General features: G+C 40.9%; 1 protein-coding gene across 1 annotated transcript in view; it reads left to right on the forward strand.

The window, feature by feature from the left end:
- LOC142850286 (guanine nucleotide-binding protein G(q) subunit alpha) overlaps window positions 1–25,788 on the forward strand; it is a 235,972-nt gene that overhangs the window by 92,818 nt on the left and 117,366 nt on the right. The gene's annotated exons all lie outside the window — the stretch shown is intronic.

The following is a 25,788-nucleotide window of genomic DNA, read 5'->3' on the forward strand; positions in this document are numbered from 1 at the left end:
ATCTGACCTGTTTGATACTAGGAAATAGTTCACAGTTGCAAAATTGGTTCTATCTTTTGGAATGCTGCAGTACTATTGAAATTTCGTTTGATATTGCCTAAGTGTTATTTCATTGAATGGGAATTTTTTCTGGCTATGGAAGGATCTGTGAACCAGATGGCATAGCACTGAGTGTCTTTTTATAAGCCTCTCTCTATTCTAAGGATTCCAAACTCAGGAAGCAACTTGTAATAAATTGCAGTAAGTTGCACACTTTTACCAAACCAAGATTAATTTTTCCTTGAATGTAGGTATCCATTATCTTGTCTTTGGGAGTTCTTTAGTAAGCAAGCATGTTTATATATTGGTAAGCAGCTTCTAACCACCCCAAGTTGAGTGAACACATGTTAGTATATCTTTTAAGGATACAGTGATCTAGAATTTGTTTATTTATAAATACCATCTTGTCTTCTCTTTGAATACAAGTGTTCATAGCTAATGATAAAGGAGATTGTCATTTAGTAAAACCTGCTTATGTAAAGTGTATAATCATGAGATTACTTCATTATTTAGTTCTTTCTCAAAGAGTGAATTTCCATCATCATATACAGATATGCTCTGTTGGCAGAGGTTTCTGTCCTGCCTGGTTCATGCAGTTGTTAAGGCCCAAAGAAAACACACAGAGGTCTACATTAATTATAAACTGATTGGCACAGTATCTCAGGCTCTTCTTATTAACTAATTCTTATAACTTATATTAGCCCATAGTTCTTGTCTTTGTTGGCCCTGTGGCTGCTTGGTACCTTTTTCGGTGAGGCAGTCACATCTTGCTTCTTCAGCAGCTGGGTCATGACTGCAGACTGAAACTTCCGTCTTCCCAGAATTCTCGTTGCCCTGCCTCTACTTCCTGTCTGGTTGCCCCGCCTATACTTTCTCCCTGGCTATGGGCCAATCAGCATTTTATTAAACAAGTACAAGAAACAAATCTTTACGGGTAAAAACATTGTCCCACAGCACTCTTTTAATTAAATTCTTTGTCTTGGTCTAGAATTTGGTTGTTAATAGAAAGGAAACAACCCTCTGCTTCTGAGTAAGCATGGCTAGGGAATTGTCTGAGGGTACAGCTTGGAGAAGAAAGTCTGGAATTTACAGTTGGTGGTGTTCCTGTATTCCTGTTGTAATTGCTTCATATGTGCATGCATTATTTAGTCAGATTGCAAGGTGCCTTGCAGGAAGCAAGCATGCTCTTTGGTAATATTTTCCCCAACAACATGTCAAGTACAAAGCAGACTTTTGCTCATTAAGTAGAGCACTCCTGACCAGGAGCATCCTGGGGTCACTTTGCAGCTGCTTTCTGATTTCTGTGAACTGTCAAGTCAGGGTATCAGGCAGTGTAAAAGTATCTATAGTCTGTACCATTGTCAGTCTCAGCAAGAAAAAAGCACCCAATTTGGTGCTGTTACGTGAAAAGAAATGATGTTGAGGACTCACCTTGTGCTTCCATCAAGCTGACAATTTCATCTTTCCTTTTGTTCTATATTTTGAGCATCTCTGATCTGAAAATCTAAGATCTCAAATGTTATGGTGCTCTTGGTGAAGGGCAAAGGATAGCTTACGGGAATCAGTCTGCCCCCCTCCCTGTAAGTCCTAGGGATTGAACTCAGGCGGTCAGTGTACATGACAAGTGCCTTTACCTGCTGGGCCTTACAGACCCCTCTTCTAAATTCAGTAAAATTATTAAAAACCAAAAAATCCTTGTAAAATTTTCATCAGGCTATGTACATACCATGAGCATGACAAAGAAATAAATTTCCATCTTACAGATAACTTGTATAAATGCTTATGCTACCAAATCCAAAACCTCTGAATTCTAAAATGTTTATGGTGCAAGCATTTTCTACAAGGGATTTTCAACCTTACATAGTTTCTAAGTTTAGTCTTGGAAGTTCTGATGACCAGGCTTATCCAGCATCTAATTGACTTGTAGCTCCCTTTGCCTGAGGAGCTGAGGACTTTGTTGTTATGTCACCTGTCTTCCTTTTTGGGGGGGGGTGGAGGGGTACTAAGAGGAACAGAACTACAGTGTCTTAAGAACAAGGAAGGACATGTCCCATGAAGGTAGCTCAGTAGGGCTAGGGGGATGATCCAGTCAGTAAAGCACTTGGCTTGCAAGTTTGAGGATCTGAGCTCACTTATCAGAATCCAGGTGAAATGCTGAGGTACGGTTACACAGAAGTTGTAGTAGGAGCTGCGGGCCTCTTCCCACAGTCCGGCTCCTGCACGGCTAGCTTTATACCAGAAATAACAACACACAAATTGTATTCATTTAAACACTGCTTGGCCCATTAGCTCTAGCCCTTACTGGCTAATTCTGATATCCCGATCAAGCCATCTCTAATAAACTGTGTAACACCGGTCTTACCAGGAAAGATTCAGCATGTCTGACCTGGCGGCTTGCTTCATCGTGCGTCTTCCCGGGAGAGGGGAGCATGGCCTCTGAGCTCACTTCCTCTTCCTCCCAGCATTCTGTTCTGTTTACTACTCCCACCTATGTTCTAACCTATGAGGGCCAAGCAGTTTCTTTATTATAATTAACCAATGACCTTCCTCCATCAAGAAGTGCAAACCCAGCTTGGAGAGGCAATGACAGGAGGGTCCCTAAAACTCATTATTATTCAGCCAGCTAGCTTAATTGGAAAGCTTCAGGTTAGTGAGAGCCTCTGAGAATGGTAGCCTCTGGCCTTCACACTCTTGCTTATGTGCATGCATGAAGCATTTATCTAATTGTTCTTTTATCAATAAAAATTCAGGAGTCAGATTGGGATAAAAACCCTACTGCCTGAGAATCTTTCTAAGCCCCTCTCTGCTACTTACTGTGTCTCTCTATATCTGGGTCCTCCTAAACCTCTATGGCTAATTCTGGTCAGCCAGTTGCTAACACTGCTCTCTAATTAAAGATTAAACTTTATTGGCAAACTCAGGAGAATCAGAGTTCCATCAGGATATTCCACAATACATGCATACCTACACCTTTTCATAAACATTTGTTAAAAATGGAGCGTGCTACATTAATCCCATTTAAATTATTCTGAAATTTTTACATTTTACTTAAAAACCCTCAAGATCCTCAGTTATTTTCCAATAAAAAAATAGCCAAAATTCTGAAGGCTGTATCACTGTATTCCTGCCTCTGATCAACTGAATAAGAAATTGCTACTTTTAAAAATTACAGACAAATAAAACCAAAAACAACATGAAGGAATTTTCTTAGTTCACAGAATGATCATGGGCTTATTGTACTGTAGGAATTTCCACCTATATAAACAAACTATTACTTCTATGTATAAACAGAACTAATAGACACATGCTTTAATATGTGTGTCTGAGAGGTCAGATGAGCCAAAGAATTGCAGGCTGCAGAAGCCAACAACTGACTGAGGAAGTAGGAAGAAAACTTTCGAGGGTGTGAGCTCACAGCAGGCCTGAGAAGCTGAAGGACTGGGCTTGGGAGAGAGGAACCTCGGCCAGTTTCAGTCTTTCACTGCTCACTTCAGAGTCAGATTCCTGGGAAAGAGTGTTGGATTGGCCTAGCCTGGATTCTTTGCTGGTTCTTTAGACAGAGAAAGGAAGTCTAGTCAATGTGATTGACAGTCCCTGGGGAAATCTGGGTACTGCTAGTGGAAGAAGGAGCATTTTTTCTGGCTTGGCTTACAAATCTCTATTGCCAAAGTGCACTGTCAATTTATAACATGAGATGACATGTGAATTCTTTGTAGATGCAAACTTTCTGAGTTTACTTAGCATTTACCCTAAAATAAAAGTTCTTATTCTGGACTTACTCTGGGTTACAAGATGGGAAGGTGCTCATAGAAGGTGTTGACTCAGTAATAGCTATGTGCTGTGACAAGCATATACCAGCATTTGACTCTAAGCAATCTTGAGATTTTTCAAAGTTCATATGAAACCTTCATTTCTTTATAGTTGGGCCTGAATTTTCTTATATGTGGAAGTGGGACAAATAATGATAAGATGGCTTCAAAGTTCAAAAGGTAGTGCAAGTGAAAACCGTTTAGAATTTTGGCAGCGAGTATCAAGGCAGTCTGAAATGAATTGTTGTCATGGAGAGACTAGATTCTGCTCATCTTTATGTCTTAGGCAGCATGGCTGAATTTAGGAGGTGTCTGTGGAAGAGCTATCCTCCCAGTGATGGCCATTGTGGTGGATGCCAGGGGAGGCATGACACTTCTTATCTGGATATGTTGAAAAGATTATGGATTTTTGACATGTGAAATTCTCAAAAGCAGCTTTTCTAAGTTAAAGCAAGTGATGGACTAGATACCCAAAATCCCTTCTAATACTTGCCGTCATGTTGATCTCAGTGTTATAGCTGGCGGGAGGCAGTTGTGCTTAGAACTCCCACACCAGTGTAAAGCACCTAGAAAAAGAAAAAAAGATGAACAGATTTTGTTTAGAAAGTATTCTTAATAGTTTCCATCTTTTTATCTATGTCCCACAAATAAAGTAAATAAATAAAAAAATGCTTACATTTTTGCAGAGTTTTTAGTGTTCAAAATAAGATAGAAATTTTGAGTAAGTGCTGTTGGTAGCTTGCTGATCTTTGAGGGTTTTTTTTGTTTGTTTGTTTCTTTAAAACAGAGAAAGAATAAAATAATTGAGGGACTTTTCACAACCAATTTGATGAGTCAGTCAGTGTTTTCTGGGTTCCTTGACCACTTTTCCCCAGGGAGAGTTGAATTGATATTGAATCTCTGGTTGACTGTGTCAGTTACGCTAGCTTATTTGCGTGTGTAGGTTTGTATGCCTCTGTTAGTGTAGGTGTACTTGTGTGTAACACACACACACACACACACGCACACACACACACACCCTTGGATTTGCAGAGGCAATAAATAAATAAATAAATAAATAAATAAATAAATAAATAAATAAAAAAAAATGAAAAGCCTTGGAGCCTCAGACATATAGTTAAAAGCGTTTGTAGAGTGTCTGGCTTGTTGTGTGATTGCTGGGAACTGATCTCTGCTCTTCGTGATTATGTAGCAAATGCGCTTACCTACCCTTATTATCAGTTTTAAAAATACCTTTCTATAATCTGTATTCTCTCTTTTCAAGAATGTGTTTATTCATTGTATGTATGGGAGCACATGCTTGCTGCAGTGTATGTGTGGTGAGAGGACAGCTTGCAGGAATTGATTCTCTCCTTCCACTTTATGGATCCCGGTCGTGATCACAGGGCTGGTGGCAGGTGTCGTTTGTTACCTGCTGATCTATGTAACTGGCTCCTTTGTTTTCTTCTAAATTGAAAGTACTTCATAGTTATATTTTCCCACACTGATTCCATTGCAGTTTATCACTTTATTTTCATGGCAGACACTTTTAAATAGAAAGTGAATATGAGATTTTTCTCTCCCTTCTCTCCCTCCTTCTGAGACAGAGTCTCTCTCTTGTAACCCATCTGATCTTAAACTTGCTTTGTACTAGAGGGTAACCTCAAGTTTCTTACTCCCTCCTTCCTAGTACTGGGATTACAGGTGTGCACCATGCCTGTCTTATATGTGCTAGGGATCCATCCTGGGTCTTTGTGCATTCTGAGCCACATTCCCAGATGTTTTTCTTAACTGAAATTGGTCCACAGTTACCAGGTTTGCCATACTTACCTAGGGTCAACGTCTGAGTTGTTTTTATCGGATCGGACTGAGTGAAGGAAGAATCCAGCAGTAGACCGACACTGACTTTCCCCCTTCTGTAGTCTCACTGGAGTAGAGCTTATGTACAGATGGGTGTTCTCAGCAGTGAGACTCGAGTGTCCCCACCCTGAATATGTCTGCACCTAAAGCCCCTGGTCTGAATCAGCACACCCAGCACCGTAGCCTCATTACCACCCACAGGGCATCACCACCTTGATGTTTAAGGACATTTAGTTTGGCCGGTGTTTCAACCTATATGAGCAAAGGCACACAGTGTATCATCTTTGGTATCTTTATTTTACTTAAGTCAGATTTGAGGAATTCATTTATTCTTGTTCCTGATAGTAATATTCTGTATAATTTAGTTGGTGATGAAAAAATTTATTTGTTTTGTCCAATAAATAGTCACATTTGTGCAACATCTAGTTTTGTAACTATTCTATAGTATTTCTGGTGTATGTTTTCTTTAATAATGTGAGTGACTGTCACAAATAATACAAATATATGTATTCGTGAAACTGGCTTTCAATAAACATAGATTAGTGTACACCTAGGATAACAACGTTAAGTTAGAAAGTTAGAACTGACACATAGTCAGTTCCAGTGCATATATATTGCCAAATAGTTTTCTAGAATTTACCAATTTATGGGCTAGTTGTTCAACATCTACAATACTTGGTATTGTCTTTGTTGCTAATCTGGTTACTAGTTAGTATGTTTGCATTGTTTTAATTTTCATTCTTTTTTATTAAGAATATTTAAAAATTATATTTTATGTATGAGTGCTCTGCATGTATACCTGCAGTTCAGAAGAGGGCACCAGATCCTATTATAGATGGCTGTAAGCCACTATGTGGTTCCTGGGAATTGATCTCAGGACCTCTGGAAGAGCAGCCAGTGCTCTTAACCCCTGAGCCATTTCTCTGGCTCCCCTCATTTCCTTGATAATTGTGTTGAGAACCTTTTCATGTTTTTTTTTTTTCATTGTCTTTAGCAGAAACACATACACTTTTATCTAAAATTTATCTAATTTATTATTGCTTTGTAGGAGTTCTTTATATGTTAAAGAGTTCTTTATATGTCTCTGCTTAGTAAATGCATTTGCAAATATCTTTTTTACTTTTTGACTTACTTTTTATTTTTATTTTATTTACTGGTTCCTCCAATAAAAGTTCTCAATTGTCCAGTTACTCACCTTTTTTCCTTCTAATTAGTCCTCTTAGAAGTAATCTTTGCTTACCTTAAATTCTTATAAATAATCTGGAATTTTTCTAAATTCTTTATTTTTACTTTTTACATTTAGCCTTAAAATTAACTTTATCATATATCATAAACTACAGTGTGAAATAAGAAGTCACGTTTTAATTTTTGTATGGCTGTTAACCCAGCTCATTTAGCAGATGTCAGGACATTGCAGGGCCGGCCACCTTTGCCAAACATTGTCCGCTTATGTACTTGTGGCTGGCTTGAGTGTTCTGAACCATTTGTTTATTTTCTGTCTCTTTCTCTCAATAGTAAACTTTACCAGTGATCAAGCTGTGTGATGAGTTTTAATATTGGACAGGGAAAGTCACTCAGTTTTGCTTTTCCTCTCTGAGACCACATAAAAGTTGAGTCAATTCTCTTGTAGTTAAAGGTTTTTTTGGGTTTTGTCCTCCCTGCCCCCCTTCACCCCCCACCTCCCGAAAAAAATTTAACTGGTCAGGCTCCCTAGGCAGAACACAAATGTTTTTGTAGCTCATTCTTTATATAACAACAGCAGTCCTGAGGCCTCTGATGTTTGCTGTTCAGCTTGTGTTGATGTGTGGCTGAGTGCGAGGTCCTTTATTTTTCCTAGATTAATAACATGATATTAAAGAAAATCAGTTACATCACTTCTGAAGGTTGATGGAATCTGCTTTGTGCCTTCATTAGTATTCATGGGGCCATGTTCGTTGTCCTTTTTAGCATTTCATTTTAAAAGAGTAGAAGCTGTGCTCTGTGCAGTAGAGATCATTTTCCTCTTCCAAGCGCGTCTTTTGGGCTGACATTTTCTCTGCAGCACCCAAATTAGCTATGCGTTAGTAGAGTCCTTTCCTGTTTCCTCTCTAGGGTGTCTTAGACAGCACCTGCATCCAACAGTTCTTCTGGATTTCCTTTTGTTGTGTGATCTCTAGCTTTTGTGGACATAGGCCATTTTCTGTGGCTCAGGATAAGAGCTTAGGCTAAGTGAGAACCTTTGCCACTGGTTAACAAAGGTGTTTGGTCTGTTTTTTAAACATTTTATTTGTATGTTGTAATACATCTTGTTTCTGTGAGTAGGAAAAACCCTAGATGTTATTTAGTTTGGTTTGATTTTGGTTTTGATTTTTGAGATAAGGTATATTTCTCACTCTTCTATCGCTGTGATAAAACACTGAGAACAAAGCACTTCAGAGAAGGAAGAGTTCATTTTAGGCTTCTGGTTCTTGATCAGTGGTTCTCAACCTTCCTAATGCTATGACCCTTTAATACAGTTCCTCATGTTGTGCTGACCCCAACCATAACATTGTTTTCATTGCTAACTTAAAACTCTAGTTTTGCTACTGTTATGAATCATATAATGTAAATACCTGATACTCAAGGATATCTGATATGTGACCCCCAAAGGAATTGCAACTCTCAGGTTGAGAACCACTGTTTTAGAGGGATGGATGATCATCATTGTCATGGCAGGGTAGTGTGGCAGCAGATAGGTAGTCATTGTACTGGAGCAGCAGTGAAGAGCTCACATCTAACTACAAACAGGAAGCAGAGAGCAAACTGAAAATGACAGGACATTAAATTCCCAAAGCCCTTCGTGAACATGCCATTAACTGGGGACCATGTATGCAAATGGCAGAGCCTTTGGGTGTACTGTCATTCAAACTACTATAGAGGCCTTAAACCTGTGGTAATCCTCTTCCTCAGCCTTCTTAGTGCTGGGTGTGAAATATTGCATACAGCAGAAAAAACCTAGATACTGTATGCACACACTCATGCCCAGTCAGCTCATGTGTACACTGTTTATTCATGTAGGAATCAAGCTGAGGAGAGACCAGAATTCTCTCTGTGTTGCACAAAAGCAATGATTAATCTTTCCTCAGCATGTTATTTGAAGCCAGTCTGCATTGTGGCTCTTCTCTTCTCAGCATATCCACATTGTCTATATCCATATCTCAAGTCAGCTTGAGCTATGACCAGGGGCTGAAGAGGTAGCTCAGTGGTTAAGAAGACTTATTGCTCTTACAGAGAACCTGGGTACAGTTCCCAGCACCCATGTGGTGGTTTGCAACCATCCTTAATTCCAGGACCAGAGGATCTGACACTCTTCTGACCTCCACAGGAACTAGATGCACGTACATGGATGCAGCAAAATACTAACACAGAAAATAAATACATCTGAGGCAAATTTTTAAAAATTGACATGACCAGAAGAACATTAACACCCAAGGATAGAGAATGAGCTTTAAGTAAAACTTCGTACAGCATTTAGCACAGAATTTGACTATGCTGAATGAATAAATGAATGATCAAACATTTGTTTACCATGGTAAGCTTTGATGTGCTACTGTGTGGCATGCTGTTTAAGGATAGTGGAGTCAAACACAGTTTCCCTTGAAACTGACTACAATTGAATTGCCCTCTTATATTGAACAAAAAGTAATCTTTGAATTCTAGTTTCCTTACTGACAAAAGAGTGACAATTATAATTCCTTCTTAACCAAGTATTGCGAGAATTGTATTATATAGTCCATGAAAAAGCCGAACATGCTGCCCGTTGTTAAGATGGATGATCTTTCATTTAGCCATTCAGTTGTTACGAACTAAGTGTTTCCCGTCTGTTGAGCAGCAGAAACCTATTAGACTAATCTTAAAAAGAAAACAGGAATGGTATTTATTGAATTATCTAGACACATGAGAAAATTCTACTTTAGCGATTTCTCTCAAAACTGCTGACTGACTTGAGCAGAATGCCTTGACTTCTGACAAGATCCTGTGCATGAGAAGTTGTTCTTTAGAATAGTGTGCTCTGGTAGACCTGCTGCTGCAGTTGCTGTCAGCCCAGGACCTGGACTTGTTTCAGCAACATCTCCTTAGAGGCTGCTCTCTGGTCACTGAGGATGGGAGACTTATGGTGGCTCTGGAGTTTGTAGATGGTGGTTCCACATATATAAGCCATGCTGTTACCTCTCTCCTCCTGACTGTGGAGCCTGAACTAAGTAAGGCGAAGGTGATAGTGCCTCGGCATGCTGATCAGGAGAAGATGAGGAAGAGAACCATCTGAAAGTATTGAGAAACTGAAATTAGTGTACAAGGTAGATTCTTTGTGGTCAAGCTCCTAGCTGCTTTTGATTCTGGGATCTCAGTCATTGCAGAAACTGTCTACACCCAGATAACACAGTCAGGGAAACAATTAGCAGTGTTTGGGGATAACCATTATTTCTCTTCTCCCTATGGGACAAAGACCCAGGCCATTCCATGTCAAAGTCACCTTTAAAACCATGGAGAGCTTTATCAGACTGTGAAACCATCCATGCTCTGAGGACAGCCTGGATCGGGACCTTTCAGCAACACCTCTGTCTACACCACGATAAACAGCACTTTGCTGATATCACCAACATGATATATCAAGGTCTCACACTGCAATCATGTTGCTGTGGAACAGAATATGGACTTGAAGCACATGGTGCTAAAGCCCCTCCCCACCCCATGATTACCAGAGACAATGCGAGATGCAGCAGGCCAGCGGACTTTCCTCCATCTGTGTCTGACTGGACATTATTACAGACGGTGCAGCCATGGAAGTCAGGAAGAGGTTGGCTTGCATCACAGACCAGGTCTCTACTGTTGGCTGGACTGTGAGAAAGCTTGGAAATGAAGTGCAAGGCTTTGGCCAGTGAAATTGTGGTACTGTGTGCTCTAGACTGAAGAGAGAATTGTCGAAGGTTGACTTGTAGGTGATGGAGCTGGTGTCAGGTCAGCTGCAGAGGCTGGACAGATGTAGTCAACAGGCTGGACCAAGGGGAACAAAAAAGCCTCGTTTCAGGAAAACAGCAGGACCTGGTCATCAAGATTCATAGCATCTTTCTCAGTGTCTCCCTTTAAAAATAAAATCTCATAAAAACATATTTGTGTTTTGAACAAAGGCATTTTCACCAGTTGATGATTTTTTTTCCCCCCTCTCTTTCTGCCACTTGGAGTATTTTTTCCCAGTTTGTTAGCCCTGTTTTATGCCCTTCTAATAACTAACATTTGGTTATTTTATGTTGTTTGCTTGTTTGTTTTCAAAGTAGTAATGACTAAATGAAAATAGAGGAGGGAGTATTTAAAAAAATAGTATGTTGTTTGCTTAGTCAGTGGTGATGCACACCTTTAATCCCAGCAATCAGCAGGCAGAGGCAGGCAGATCTCTGAGTTCCTGGACAGCCTGGTCTACAGAGCAAGTTTCAGGACTGCCAGGGCTACACAGAGAACCCTGTCTCACAAAACAAAACAAAACAAAACAAAACAAAACAAAACAAAACAAAACAAAAAAATAGCCTACTGCTGTTAACAGTCCCGTGACTTTCCTAAGTATGCATTTATACGAATACGGGTACCAGCAAGGAAACATGTGTAGCGATGACATGTCACGATATGGTTGGTAGTTGCTTACTTGTGTTTCCTTTCTCATCTTCTACTTTTCTACTTCTTTTCTTTAACACCATATATAGCCCTTGAAGTTGAAATCCTCTTGTTTTGTTGTTAGTGCTGCGACACAGTGGATGCTTTCATTCTTCAGGGAAGTAAAGAGGACTTGTTCTTGTAAATGACCTGGGTTTGATTCCCAGTGCCTACACAGTGGCTTGACTGTCTGTAATTCCAGTCCCAGGGAATCTGATTCCTTCCTCTAGGACCAGACATGTATATGGTGCACACACATACATGTAGGCAAATACTCATATACACACACACACAAAAAAAGTAATACAATCTAAAATAAAAACCTAGTCATCATTAATATTGGCTGAAACAGTGTAAACTTGTTTTTGAACAACTTAATTTTATGCTTTTTAAAGTTGGCAAGAAGACATCTGTGACATTGTTGCCACTGCTACCTGTGTGGTAGGTGATTATGCCATTTTCTTACAGTCTTGTCTTCCTTGTATGAATGAAGGGGGATTTAGAGGTGTGGTGTTACTGCCAAGAAGCTTGTCATGTTCAGATGCTTTAGCTTGGATGATAGATTTCCCACAGTTTGCAAACCACACTTCCTCTATGGTACATGGTATGATGGTTTTGAGCTAATGGATGATTTAATAAGTACCCCAGGCATTGTGCTGACTAGTATGCAGTCAGAAGACATAGATAAGAGTTCGCTTACGGGGGTAATTGTTTGTGTTTTTGATGGCACTGATTTACTATGTGGTCTTATGGCCTTTTAGCATTTGGTTACCTGACCTCCAAGGCAGTTGGATAAGAGCCACTGTTTTATGTACCCCGGCAAGACCTTCACCAAAGTTGGGTGTTCAGTTAACACCTTACTGTTAACTTATGCTGTCAGAAGTTTTAGGAATTTTAACTGTAGCACATTTTGGCCCAGAACAATGACAGCCTCTGAATAGAGAAAGGTACTATTTGACTTTTAAGTATGTGGAACTAGCACCCAGCAGCCACTTCTGTGTACTGTATCCTTGGGTTCTGGATAATTTATACAGTTTGCACCCAGCTATGGGGAAGGAAGGGCCAACCAATTTTTTTTTTCTCCTGCACATCAGTCTCTTTGGCCAAGCTGTGTCTACAAATGCAGTAATCTTCTCTAGTAGGCACAAAAGATACTGTTCAGTCAACTCAGTATGGAGCTGGAAACATTTGAATACTAAGACAGCATGTCTGAAACATTATTAAAATAAGCGTAATCACACGGGTCTTATGAATTGTGTATGTGTATTTCAGTGGGCCTGTGGCGGGCCTGTGGCAGGCAATTGCTTTGCTTTCCACATGATGATATTGCTTGAGTTATCTTGGGCATTGAACTCTGGCTTTGCCACCAGGGGCAATGTGAAAACAATATTAGAGAAAAAACCTCATATTTGACAGTAGGATTTCACCATGACATGTTAAGCTCATGATTTAAATTATGAACAGTATGCTCCTCTTCTAGAAAATGAGATGATGATGATGGGACTCACTCCTTATAGTTGATAATGAGAAAATAGAGGCACAAAGTACCGTAACATTAGTGCATAGTAAGTGGATACTAAATAAATAGTTAAATTCTCTCTAGAAGTATCTTGGTTAGGAGAGAGATAGGCCCTTGAGGAAAGGCCAGAGGTTTTTGAGAAAAAAATGTTGATTATTTAAAGATATAGGGGAATCTTTGACTGGAAGACTAGATATAAGCTCTTTTATCAGCAACAACAATGATTTCTTGTAAAGCAGCAGCCTGGCTTCTGGTTGGACCCAGCATGTAACTTGTTGATGAAAGAACCCTAAAGGGCTGTGGATGTAGATGCTGCTGAAATCGAGTACACTGACATTCCCTGGTAGTCAGAGCAGCTTGTCATCCTGACTGCAGGGTGTTTACAAGTACGGAAGGGCAGCTAAACCAATTAGAAAGAGGGGAGGAAGCGAGCCAGTCTTTCAAGCACTTCTGGACCTAGTCCAAGTACAGACTTTTCACCCAATGCACCCAAAAGAGCAAGGGAAATAGTGTTCTAAGTTTGTACATGAAAAATGTTGAAAATGTATGCCCCAAGTTACTGAATGTGTAAGTTGTAAAGCATGATTTGACAACTAGAGTTGAATTTATAATGTTTAAAATGCAGCTCAAATGCCTTTGGCATCCAGATACTCACATATGATTTCCTTGTGAGAGAAGAAAGTGGAATTACCTGCAGCCTGCACAGCGGTCTTCCACCATTTGCCCCGACTAGATCCTGCAACTACTGAACCACCTTGTGGGTGGAGTCAGGGTTTCCTGCCCCTGACTCACAGTTGGGTTCAGTAGATGTCATAAGATGAATGAGACAATTCAGTCAGAGGGAACTGGCCCTATGATGCTGCAATTGCTGTGCCACCACCTGTCTGACTTGAGCCACATTCCTTTTGTTCATCTTTATATTTTCAAATTATCTATGTATCCAATATCTAGTTAAATAATTAAAGAAAAACTAAAACCTTTTTATGTCTCTTGAGCCAAAGGAATGTAAGATATGGCTCTCTTATGGGACAGTGCAATCTCTGTGGAGGCAAGCTGTGCAATGAAATTAGTTAATTCTCTCCAGACTAGGCAGAGTTTTCTGCATGGGAGCATATATATATTTTGCCCTAGGTAAATTCTCTTTATCACCATTCCAGCCATTCTGGGTTGGTAAATGGAGTGTTACATCTGGCAATGTCAGATGTCCTGTGTTCTGACAATTTCTCAGGAACAGATCTGGTAAGGATCCAGGGAAAGCATCTAAGCTACCGTTGCAGTCTTGGGTCGCTGCTGGGCTTGATATAAACCATAAATGACACTCTCTAAATAACTTAATCACAAACCAACAGTCAAATGAAAAGCTTATGTGGCAGGAAAAACTGCTTGGGTATGAGTTACAAGATACACACTTTACTATATGAAATTTAGAAACTCAGTTATTTTTATCTGGTCTAGATGGTTTTCTTCTTTTTCCAAAATGGAAATATATTAGTTTTTTTTAACTATCATGGCAAGTTGCCCATTACAAAAAAGAAAGTTCTGACAGCACCAAAAAACAAGAAGAAAGTAAAGGTCACTTAGAGCATCACTGTGAAGAGGACACTGTGAACTTTATGGCATCTACACGTGTGAGCTTAGGAGAACAAACAGCTGCGTTATTCTGAACTTTAACTCGGACCATCTATAAAGATATGCTCGTTATTAACTCTAAGCGCTACTCATTATGTTACAGCATTAGCAAATGTGAACTCCCATCACTTCCATTGCCCAGATCCTTAGTTACCTATTTTCTAAACTGAAGAACACGTTATTTCAGGCTTCCCAGTCAAGTGTCTAATCTCCCTAAAATGTTCCATTAATGTCTTCCCCCAAGTGGGCAGTGGGCCTCAGCTTGATCTCTGATCAGAAAAATCTGACCTGACTTGCTGGAAGGCTTATTTATCCAAAGTGTTATAGAAGGCCAAAAAATAATCTCACTTGTATTTTTGTTAAGGGCGTCAATGTTTGCTTTCCTTTTGACTTTAGCAGGATTATGTGTTTGGTTTTAACTTTTCCCCTCCACGCTGGATATGGATCATGGGCACAAGAAAGCAGAGACAGGTTTCTCAGTGGCTTCCCAGATATCACAGAACATGGAAACTGCATAAGGAAGCTGACTGTTTACTTTTAGACAGTGACTCCTGTCCCTCTTTTAAGTAATATAAAGCACATTCACTTAATCTTTAATGATAAACTGAACAAGAAAAGCTATTCGAAGAAGTAACTTTGCGTTGCACCGCATTATCCCCAGCCTCTTTGGACAGGTGTTAATTGCTTACCTGTAAACCATGCATGTGTAGAGAATCTGACCACCTTAGGCCTAGGGGGAAGGGAGGGTAACTGTCACTTCAGAGTCCCAAGTTACTGTCTCTGCTAGGTACCAGATGCCTTGGGAGCTTCCTGTAAGCATTCATTTCACTCATGCTTCCTGTTACTGCCCTCTGCCTTTTGTAAAAAGGCCACAGGCTGTGCACGGTGAGATACTTTTCAGGTGGCAGGTGGGTGTGCAGTGTCTGTGGGGTCTGCTACCCAGGCTGTTTGTTCTAGGGCACAGGATTTCACTAGCTTTCCAGACCATTTGAGCTGTTTGCAGCCTGAGTTCTGGGACTGTGTTACATGGAGTTGCACTCAGGTTCTTTAGCCACTGTGTTTTTGTGTAGTCTGCTTCTCATCCATGAATTCCCTGACCTGCCACTCAGAGTTGGCATGTGTCTGTGAGACTCTGAACTTCATAGCTCATGCTACCTTCCAGCTCTTGTCCTGATTACCTGAGATTCTGAAGACGACATTTCTATCTACAAACCCAAGTGTCTGCCTGGAGACTGATAATTGCTTAATTTGTTCCCTTCCTATGGGAGGTATGGTCCACAATGCAAAATTAAAGCATGTGGGTGTGGTAGTGGAGCGAGAAGGCTGTGAAGGAGGTTAGTTAAGGAAGTGGGCTGGCTAGTTGGGAAGCATTCTTACCACTTTAGGGCCAATAGGGACAAGCCTAGATGAAAGTTTCAGACAATCCATGGTATTCACTGTTCGGTGTTCACATTTCAAGCTTCGTAAACCATGTTCTTACATCTGTGATCAGGACTTACTTATCATTGGTAACATTTCGTGGATTGTTGATTTATTAGATCGATTTCAGTCTTTTTCTTTATTATTTTAACATTTGTGCTTTCCTATTGAAAACAAACATTTGACTTGATGTGTCATGTCAGAATAAATATCTCCTCTTTTTAATGTCAGGGCCTGTTAAAGAATTGCTGTCAATTCTGGGTTGCAGAGTTGTCACCACATCAGTTGGCAGTAAAGCTTCGGTTAGTGTAGAGAGACATCGATATTTACAGCATTGAACAGTGCACTTGTTGGGCTTGAGATATGCAGACCAAGAATGAAGAAGTACTAGTTTTTCACTTGCAGCATATTTGGAAATTAATTATGGTAATGACAAGTAGAAAACAATCAACACTCTAGAAGATACTTTCCAGGGCTAGAGAGGTAGCTCAGTTATGTCCTTGCTATGCAGGAATGAGGACCAGAGTTCAGTCCCTAGGACCCATTTAACAAACCCGAAGCCAGGTATGGTGGTATTTGTAATCCCAGTGATCAGAAGGTGATGTCTGGATCTCTGAAACTCACTAGATAGATGCTTAGCCTGCTTGGCAAGCTTTATGACAAAGAAGGAACTGCTGTCTCAAAAACAAGATGAATGGTTCCAGAGAAACAGCATCTGGACTGACCTGGGCCTGCATGCATGTGCACTCACACAAACAAACACCCACATGTATACACAATAAACAATAGTGACAAATATCTTTTCAGCTTTTCTGGTGGCCTCGGCTTAAACCCAGGGCCTTGAGAGAGCATCTATTGCCAACCAGCCTCCCTGCTCCAGAGGGCAATTTTTTTTTGTATGTTTAGATTTTGTTGAAATGTGTACAGAAGTTTCTAAAGCTTTTTGCCCCATTCAGAGAACTTATAATGCACATAGTGCTAACAGCTACACATTATTATCCCCATTTACTGTTAAATGAAACTTGAGAGAACTTATATTACTGTAGCCTGATTGTGCTACCCTCCACTCCCTGGTTCATATGTTCAAGTCCTGATTCCCAGCATGATTATATTAGGGGTGGGGCCTTTGGGACGTGATTATACCATGAAGGTGATATAATCCTTATGAATGGTATTAGTGCCTTTGGCATTGGATCTAAAATCGAATGGATTTTAAGACCGTTTCTACCATGTGAGACCACAGTTTTGAGAAGTTGCTGTTTACAAATCAGTTTCTCACCACACAGTGAATCTGCTGGCTTTTTGATTTTCCACTTCACAGACTCCAGAACACTAAGAGTTGGTTGTTTATAAATTCCCAGTTTATGGTGTTTTATTTTAGCAGTCTGAGTGGACTGATAGTAGTAACTAGATTGAAATTGAAGAATTGAGTGCATGGTTTAGGCCAGGATTTCACGAGCAGCCACATCAGGGGATGAGTCTGCCAGTAGTCAGGTTCTAGTGGAAAGAAGGGCAGTCTTCTCAAACACTTGCAGGTTTGGAGGAAGCTAGAGCAGTCCTGCTAGAGGGGAAGGTACGACGCTGACCCTATGAAGGTGAGTGTTCCATCAGCTGAATAGCAGTGGAGGCGAGAGGAGCGAAATACTGGGCAGTTCTCTGGAAGGTGAAAAATTTGGGGGACAGAAGTCAACAAGATGGGGCAGATTTATGGAGGGAGTTAGGCTATCAAGGTGAAAGGCAGGTGAAAAGCTTCAGATCCCACTCCATGGTGGGATTTTTAATTTCTATGGGGCCTTTGTCAGGAGTAGGAGGTGGTGGGAGTTTGTTTCCTGGAGGTGATGCAGGGTCAATACAATGGTGCTGTGTGGAATTGGGAGGTGCACAGGAAGGCAGCAAGGAGGAGCCCAATCTAGACGGGAACCTCATGAAGAAGAGACTGGGTTGAAGAAAAGCAGTAGCTTGAGGGGAAAGCCAGAAGCAGGATTACCACAAGTTTTATTTTGATTTTGATTTGCATATTCAGTTTTCATTTCAAGTCCTAAATGCATTTTCTGGTAAAGAGAGAAACTCTTAATGCTATCAAAGAAAATGTAAGAATAAAAGTGTCCATTTTCTTTAAAAAAAAAATAAAAATAAAATAAATTAAAAAAGTATTCCAGAGAAGCAGATACCTACAAGTCTGAAATTGTTGAATGTAAATTGCTGACATTAAAAGGCCCAAGAAGGAAGTTTTTCACAGTGGTGCATGCTTGTCACCAGCACTCCCAACACCACGGAAATAGAAGCTGAGTTCAGGTCCAGTCGCAGCCTCAGCTCCATGGTTAATTTAAAGCAAAAGTGATTCAAGGTGGAGAAGGCAGCTTTAACAGACTCTCTCAGTCTTACCTGGAGTGGTAGGCAGAGTCTGCTGAGAAAGAGAGGAATGAGTGTAAAGGTCAGGAGAGTGGAAAGAGGGAGAGACAACTTAGTGGGAGATAGTAATCGGGATTTAGAGACGGGGCATGAAACCGAGATGAAGCGTAATTACTCATCAGGACTGTGCTATTAGGATCTGACCACAGGTGGATCTAATTAGCTATTTTCCAGGGTAGTCAGACCTCATATCCCTCATCCCAGTTTTCCACAACAGAAAACAGGTATAATACGCATAATTAAAAATCCAGGTAGACCCTAACTCTCATTCTCACAATATACTTCCGTTGTGGTAAGATAGCTAACTGTCCTGTGATACACCATCAGGTTATTTTTGACCTCGATGTTTGTACATGCAGTCTAATCAGTGGGCAGAGTAAATTGTAAACCACCGCTGTCCATCAACCACGAACACTTCACAGGCTCCAGGATCATAGTCTGATTTAGTAAAGAACTATAGTTGGCTTCAAGAAGTCCATCAGTCTGGTGAAAGAGTAGACCATGAAGTGTGGGCAGCATGGCAGCGCACATCTGGAATCCCTAGAGAGTCTACTCTATAGATGTTACTCCATGCAAATGAGATGTTTGAAGCTGTGGCAGTCAGTCTTTATTTTTGTCCAAGCCAGCAGCACTGTGTTCACCTCTGTGCAGATAAGCCATGCTTTATATGTATTTAGTAAATGTATAGCAGAAGAACTCACCAAAGTGCAGAGGTGCCATCCAGCAAAACATTCTTTTTTTTTTTTTTTTTTTTTTAGTTTGGACCTTGGATTCTGTTTTCTTTTCTTTTTTTTAAATTTATTTATTTATTAAGGATTCCTGCCTCCTCCCCGCCACCTCCTCCCATTTCCCTCCCCCTCCTCCAATCAAGTCCCCCTCCCTCATCAGCTCGAAGAGCAATCAGGGTTCCCTGACCTGTGGGAAGTCCAAGGACCGCCCACCTCCATCCAGGTTTAGTAAGGTGAGCACCCAAACTGCCTAGGCTCCCCCAAAGCCAGTACATGCAGTAGGATCAAAAACCCATTGCCCTTGTTCTTGAGTTCTCAGCACAACATTCTTTTGTTGTTGTTTTGTTTTTCAAAGCAGGGTTTCTCTGTGTAATAGTCCTGACTGTCCTGGAACTCACTTTGTATACCAGACTGGCCTTGAACTCAACAGAAATCCACTTGCTTCTGCCTCCCAAGTGCTGGGATTGAAGGCCTGTGCATTTATTTAAAGTACGTAGCATTCTTCAGATCCAGCCCAATGGACTCTGGTTCTCTCCTTCTGCCAAGGGCCTTGCATGTACCACTCACCTCTCTGTTCTTTCATGACTTCCGTAGGATCCTTTCTTTCTAATTATTTCATTTTATGATTACATAAGGTGTTGGGGGCCAGTCTTAACAAAAATACCTCTTGCTTTGTAGCGGTATGGGGATCAGAAATTTAAGTAAAGAATACGAATATGCATTTAAAAATAATAAGACAGAAAACAGAATAATACCAGAAGTAAGTTCCAGTGAATACTGAAATCACCTGCATTTTCTTCTGTAGGCTTTTATGCCCCAATCTAAAAGCGAGAAGAAGGCAACAAAAGACTTCTTAGACACAATACAAAGGACAACTCGAACAGTTAATTGCTTCAATACTTTGAGACATCAAGTCATTAGCATTCTGCTGTTTAGGTAATGAAATCACTCTAGACTAAGTATCCTGAAGGCAGCCATTCCCCAGGTAACCTCATATTACAGAGGAAGGAGCACAAGTATGTTTGCATATCCTGACCATTTGTCAGGATAGAATGAATCTACTTGTATGAGTCCTATTAATGTCAAAAGAACCAAGTAACCACATCCTGAGTCAGGAGGTGTAGCTACGTTTGTTGTCACCCATTTTGAGCAACCTCCAAACTCTCTGACCATCAGACAAGGTGGAAATAGGGTCACATTTTTGTGCCTCCACAACAAGGTAGTGTGTTTTTTTAAAATAATATCTCATGATGCTCTCTCATATAGAGAGAGGAGGTGGGAGGAGTGAGAGGGAAAGACCAGTAGTGCATAGTTTGATTTAGCATTATTTATAATATTGAAAACGTGGGAATTAACCAGCTCAATAAGCTCAAATATAATATAGGTACCCATGAGTTCTGTGCAGTTGAAATAATCAGTGACACGGAATTATACACATATACTATACTTACATAGTGCCTAAACATTGTAGTATTATGCGTGTTATGATCTGGTAGCCTGGTCTGTCATATGGGTACTCTGCCCCTTTAAGAGACAAGTCCCGCCCTCTCCCAACCCCCTCCCCTTCCGCCTAGGGAAACAGATATTCTGCCTCCTCCAGCCTGCAGGCCTTCTCTCTTTCCATATCTCTCTCAAAGAAGTAGCTTTTGCTCTCTATCTCTCTTCTTCGCTCTTCTTCCCTTTTTCCCTTTTCCTTTTCCCCTCCATAACCCACTAAATAAACTTGCCTAGCCAAACTCTCTCTGCCTGACCATGTCTATGTCTCACCTGCAGAGGTCTCCCACCTCCCAAGGTCTCAGGTGACCCACCAAAGCCTTGGGTCACCGCTGCTACCCCTTGTGGGACTGGCCTTCTCCCCTTCTATATCTTTAAAAATGAATAACCTTGTTAATTTATTTTCAAGAAATTAAAGTTCAAGATGCTCACTTGCAATATTTGTGAACAGAGAAATGTAGCACAATCAACAATAAACTTTAGCTTGCTTCTGAGACATAGAAACAACAACTTTTTTTGTGTCAGTGGTGGCTTGAATGAAAATGGCCTCCATAGGTGCATATATTTGAGTGTCCAGTCCCTAATCATGGGAATGTTTGAGTAGAATTAGAAGGTGTATTATTAGATGTTTCAAAAGCCCGCACCAGCCAGGGTCAGTGTCTTCTCTGCCTGCCTGCAGTTGAGGATGTAAAGCTCTCAGGTGTCTCTCCTGCCCCATGCATGTTGCCACCTTCCCCGCTGTGATAATGGACCAGCCTCTGAAACTGTAAGCAAGCCCCTAAGTTAATGCTTACCGAGTTGCCTTGGTCATGGTGTCTTTTCCCAGCAGTAGAACTGTGATTAAAACAGTGTCATTTGTTTGATGTGGTTTCTTTGTGCTGTAAACTTAATTCTCTGTTCTGTTTACTCACCTGTTCATCCATTCCATTACTGCACACCTGTGTCCCAAGCACTGTATTTATGGAACTAAGAACTCAGCTGCTCTTGAGTTGTTATGGTGTGGTGAATGACAGCAGAGAGAGTAGAACACACCCAGGCACTTGATAGCATGGAAGCACAGGGACTTGCTCTTGCTAAAGATACTGTTTAGTAAGTGCTTCCTGTTTGCAAAATTCTGGGCTGATTGAAGGAAGTACAGTCCCTGTTCCCCAGGAACCCATCAGCCACATGAAAATCTAGTGCCTTTTATTAGCATTAAGTAATAGTGTGTGAGAGATAAGGGATACAGGTTGGCAAGACAGTGGGTGGCCTAGATGATTCTGTGAAGGAGCTGTAGGCTTTGAGGAGTGGCTGTGCTTTATTGCTTATAAGGTTGTTGCAGCTTATCGATAAAAAGCATGTGATAATGCTGAATAAACTTCCTTCTTTTACATCATTGTGTGCTGTGTATTCTTTATCTAAATGAGGGATCTTTTGCATTGTTTTTCTTTTTCAGAGGAAGTCTTTTAAATTATTTGTTTTAATGTTATTAGTGTCAGTAGTTTCTAAAATAAAATACTGAGTTTGAGTAAATAACCAGGCTCTGGAGGTGTAGGGCAGCAGGGGTCCTGCTTCCTCTAGTGTCCTAGAGTGAGTCAGAAGGCTGGGCCTTTGCAGTGGCTACTAGAGGCCTCACTGCACTCACTGTGCAGTTTCTTAGCTCATCAGTATATGTTAGCATGTAAACAGGAAAAGGTTCCAGTGAGAGTCTCAGGGGCATACCTGCAGGGAGCTGTGCCTGAGCCATTTCTAGGTTCATCAGCCCTTGGCAAAAGTCCAACACATAATAGCAAGTGAAATGAGGGCAGAATAACACTGTGTTTCACGATCATTTGTCCAGCGCAGGCTCTTGCTACTGTGGTTTTGATATTGGAGATTGCCACAGACATGCTAGCCCTTGCAGGTCACCTCCCTCCCCCCACCTCCTCAAGCTGTGCCCTGCTGCAGCAAGGGTTCATGTTGCTAAGACTTCGTTATTACAAACATGCAGTGGAGCCTCATCATAAATAATTAAACATCCCTGACAAAGAAAATGAGCTGAGCACATTCTGTGATCCAGTAAACTGATTTTTCCAGGCTGCACAGTGGTCTGTTATCCTGCTAATTCCCCAAACTCCATAATTAACAATGGACAGCTCTGTTCTGGAGAGAATTATCCAGGTTTGGCCTGTGTGTCTCTGTTGTGATGGGGTACAACGGGTTTGGCTGGGATCCTAGCAGTCTCTCAAGGAAGACTTCAGTTGCTTCCCCTTGTAATTAAGTGCCATTGTAATAAGAGATGTATTTAGCCCTTGGTAACATAGATGACTTCTGGAAGACAGAGTACAGCTGCCTCTCATACATTGTATGTTTCGTCTTTGAAGACAAAACAGTAAGGAAACTAAAAGGCTTAAAGGGTGAAAGGTATCAGTCATGCCTGCTGCCTTCTGACGATGTGGTAGTAAATAACTGGGGGCGTGGCCTGAGTGATTATGGTGTGTGTAGATTGAGCCGATGTCTTCCCTGAAGGGACGAGGTAGAGAAGACTGTTTTAGCTTAAAGCCCTGAAGAGATGAGTGTATGTGCTTCCTTTGTTTGGATCTTGATTTGAACAAAAGCCAAAAGTTACCTTTGGATAATCAGTGAAGTTGAAAAATAAGCCAGGTGTAATGCCAAGAAATTATTCTTAGTTTTGTTAGGCACGATGCTAACATTGTGGGTTGTATAGGAAAGTAAACTGTGGAGTTGGACATTGAAGCATATAGGGCAAAAGGCAGCCAAGTAGCAGTGTAGTCAAAAAGAAGAGCCAAGGACTAAGAGGCAGGAAGAGCAGTCTGGTGAAATGTTTGAAGACAGAATTCTTGCTGATTCTTTTACAACTTCACATGTGTAAACAGTGCATCCTGATCATTGGTACCTCCAGTTCCCCTCAGTTCCCCTAAGAGCCCTCACTGTTCCCCATCCCGTTCATGTCCTCTCCTTGTTTGGCTATTAACCTACTGAATTTGATTCGTGCTGCTTGTTAGAGTACTCAGTCTGGGAAATGCTTGATGGTTGCCAGAATTTTTGGGGGGAGGGGGGAAGGGGGGTTGTTTCATTATTCTCCAAACTTTATATTTGAGATTTTTGCATAGTGAATGTGTTGGTTCTTTTTTTTTTCTTTTGGTTTTTTGAGACAGGGTTTTTCTGTAGCTTCTGAGCCTGTCCTGGAACTAGCTCTTCTAGACCAGGCTGGCCTTGAACTCACAGAGATCTGCCTACCTCTGCCTCTGCGGAGCGTGCTGAGATTAAAGGCGTGCACCACCATGGCCTGGCCACATAGTGAATGTTTTAAAGCAACCGAATTCTCTAGAAAGAAACAGGTTTTAATTTAATTTGTTAAGTAATGTACAAGTATTCTAACTGAGGGTCTTTCATTATAAACTTCTGCTTTTTAAGTCAGGGATATTAGATTAACTACATAAACTCCATAACCGCCCATACGATTTTTATGCATGAGCAGTGTGCCTTCTGCCTTCTGTCACCAAACGCACAAGCACATGCATGCTCTGCTTCAGCAGTTTTCTCCATTTGCTCTTTGCCCTGTCTTAGCTCTGTCATTGGCATTGGGGAAGAAGGAGGAGATTATCAAGACCTGTGCTCCTCCAGAACCTGTAACCCCTACAGGCAGGCCACTTTACTGCTCAACTCTGTATGGACAGTATGCCACCTGTGTGGTCCCAGTCCCTAGGGTGGAGGCATAAACCCACCACTACTGTGAGTTTCAGCAAATCCACTTTATTTTCTGCTTTATGTCGCTGTTTTGTTAAAGGGGATTGAAGAGAATAATTTGCTAACTGATAGAGTGAAGATTAAATGAAAGAATATTTACAAAACAGTTATGAATGCGTTCGTGCAGACTGATAGTGTTTGTTGCTTCCCCTCCAGTTGTATGTTACTTTATTTAAAAAACAAAAAAAACCCGGATAAACGCCCTAGGTTTGAGGCTTTTGCTTAGTGGTACCTTGTGATACTATAGCATACATAGAACCTTAGCTTTGATTCCAAACCAAAACAAAAATCCCCCATTACACTGAGGTATGAATGGCATTATTTTAATATGTTGTATAAATGAACAAATCTGGAAAAAGATAGCAGATGCTATTATTAACTTTTTAATTCTCCCCATCTTAATACTGACTTAGTATTAATAATTATAGGTAAATCTTAATACTGATCTCTCTCTCTCTCTCTCTCTCTCTCTCTCTCTCTCTCTCTCTCTCTCTCTCTCTCTCTCTTGCAGCAGGATGGCCCCATATTCATGGCAAGCCTCCTGCTTTGGCCTCTCTTGAGGCTATGATTGTAGGCATGTACCATCATGGCTGCTCCTATTTGTTTTTAAATTATTTAACCTTTAGTTTTATTTTGTGTGTGTCTAATATCCTTCCCCGTGTGGTACAGTTAGCATGGAGAGTGGCGTCACATTCTGGAAGAACTTAGCTTAGAAACTAGGCAAGCGTAGACTGAATTGATGCTCATTTGCCATTAGATCATTTCTCTAGGCTACTGTTTCCTAAACCTAGGCTCAGTCCCTCCTCTGAAGGGCTATTGTGAAGATCAGGAAAATGAGGAACCTGGGGGCACAGCCTTGGTATGTATCAGAGGTGCTAGGAGTTTACCATTGTACCCCAAGGAAGGAGGAGGAAGGGAAGGTCTTAGACATGAACCCCTGCCCAGAGAGGAGAGCAGATAGCAATGCAGTGGTCCTGCTGCCTTGAATTTGAATAGCTAAGAACGTATTCAGGAACTTGTGGGACCTACTTGTTTGCCTCTTACCCTCATAACCTACTTCTTCTGTGTCCTCCCTGGAGGAGACTGAGCTCTAAGCCTTTTAGATTACTTACAAAGTGGGGATTTTATCTTCAAATAATTATTGGACAGAACAGTAAAACCCCTCGACATTCCGGTGGTTTGTGCTTACTATATAGCATTCAAACATGCACACATCCCATACACTACTCCTTAATTTTACTGCTCTTATGAAGCTGTAGAAGCTTCACCCATCCCCCATATAATTAGCTGGTTTCAAAAAGAGATCATTTAGGACTTTTAATCTTCTCAGAGTCTTATCTGCACCCTGTGAATAAAGCATTTGACTAGTAAAAATTGGTAGCATTTGTTTGATTTTTCTATATCTGTAAATGCCACTGAGTGTAACCCAGGTTGTGTTGGCGCGTGCGTGCGCACACACATACACACACAGTCACTATTACTAGTAATGACAGTAACAAATACAAGA

The sequence above is a fragment of the Microtus pennsylvanicus genome, chromosome 5 (genome assembly GCF_037038515.1).
Source record: "Microtus pennsylvanicus isolate mMicPen1 chromosome 5, mMicPen1.hap1, whole genome shotgun sequence".
Lineage (NCBI taxonomy): Eukaryota > Metazoa > Chordata > Mammalia > Rodentia > Cricetidae > Microtus > Microtus pennsylvanicus.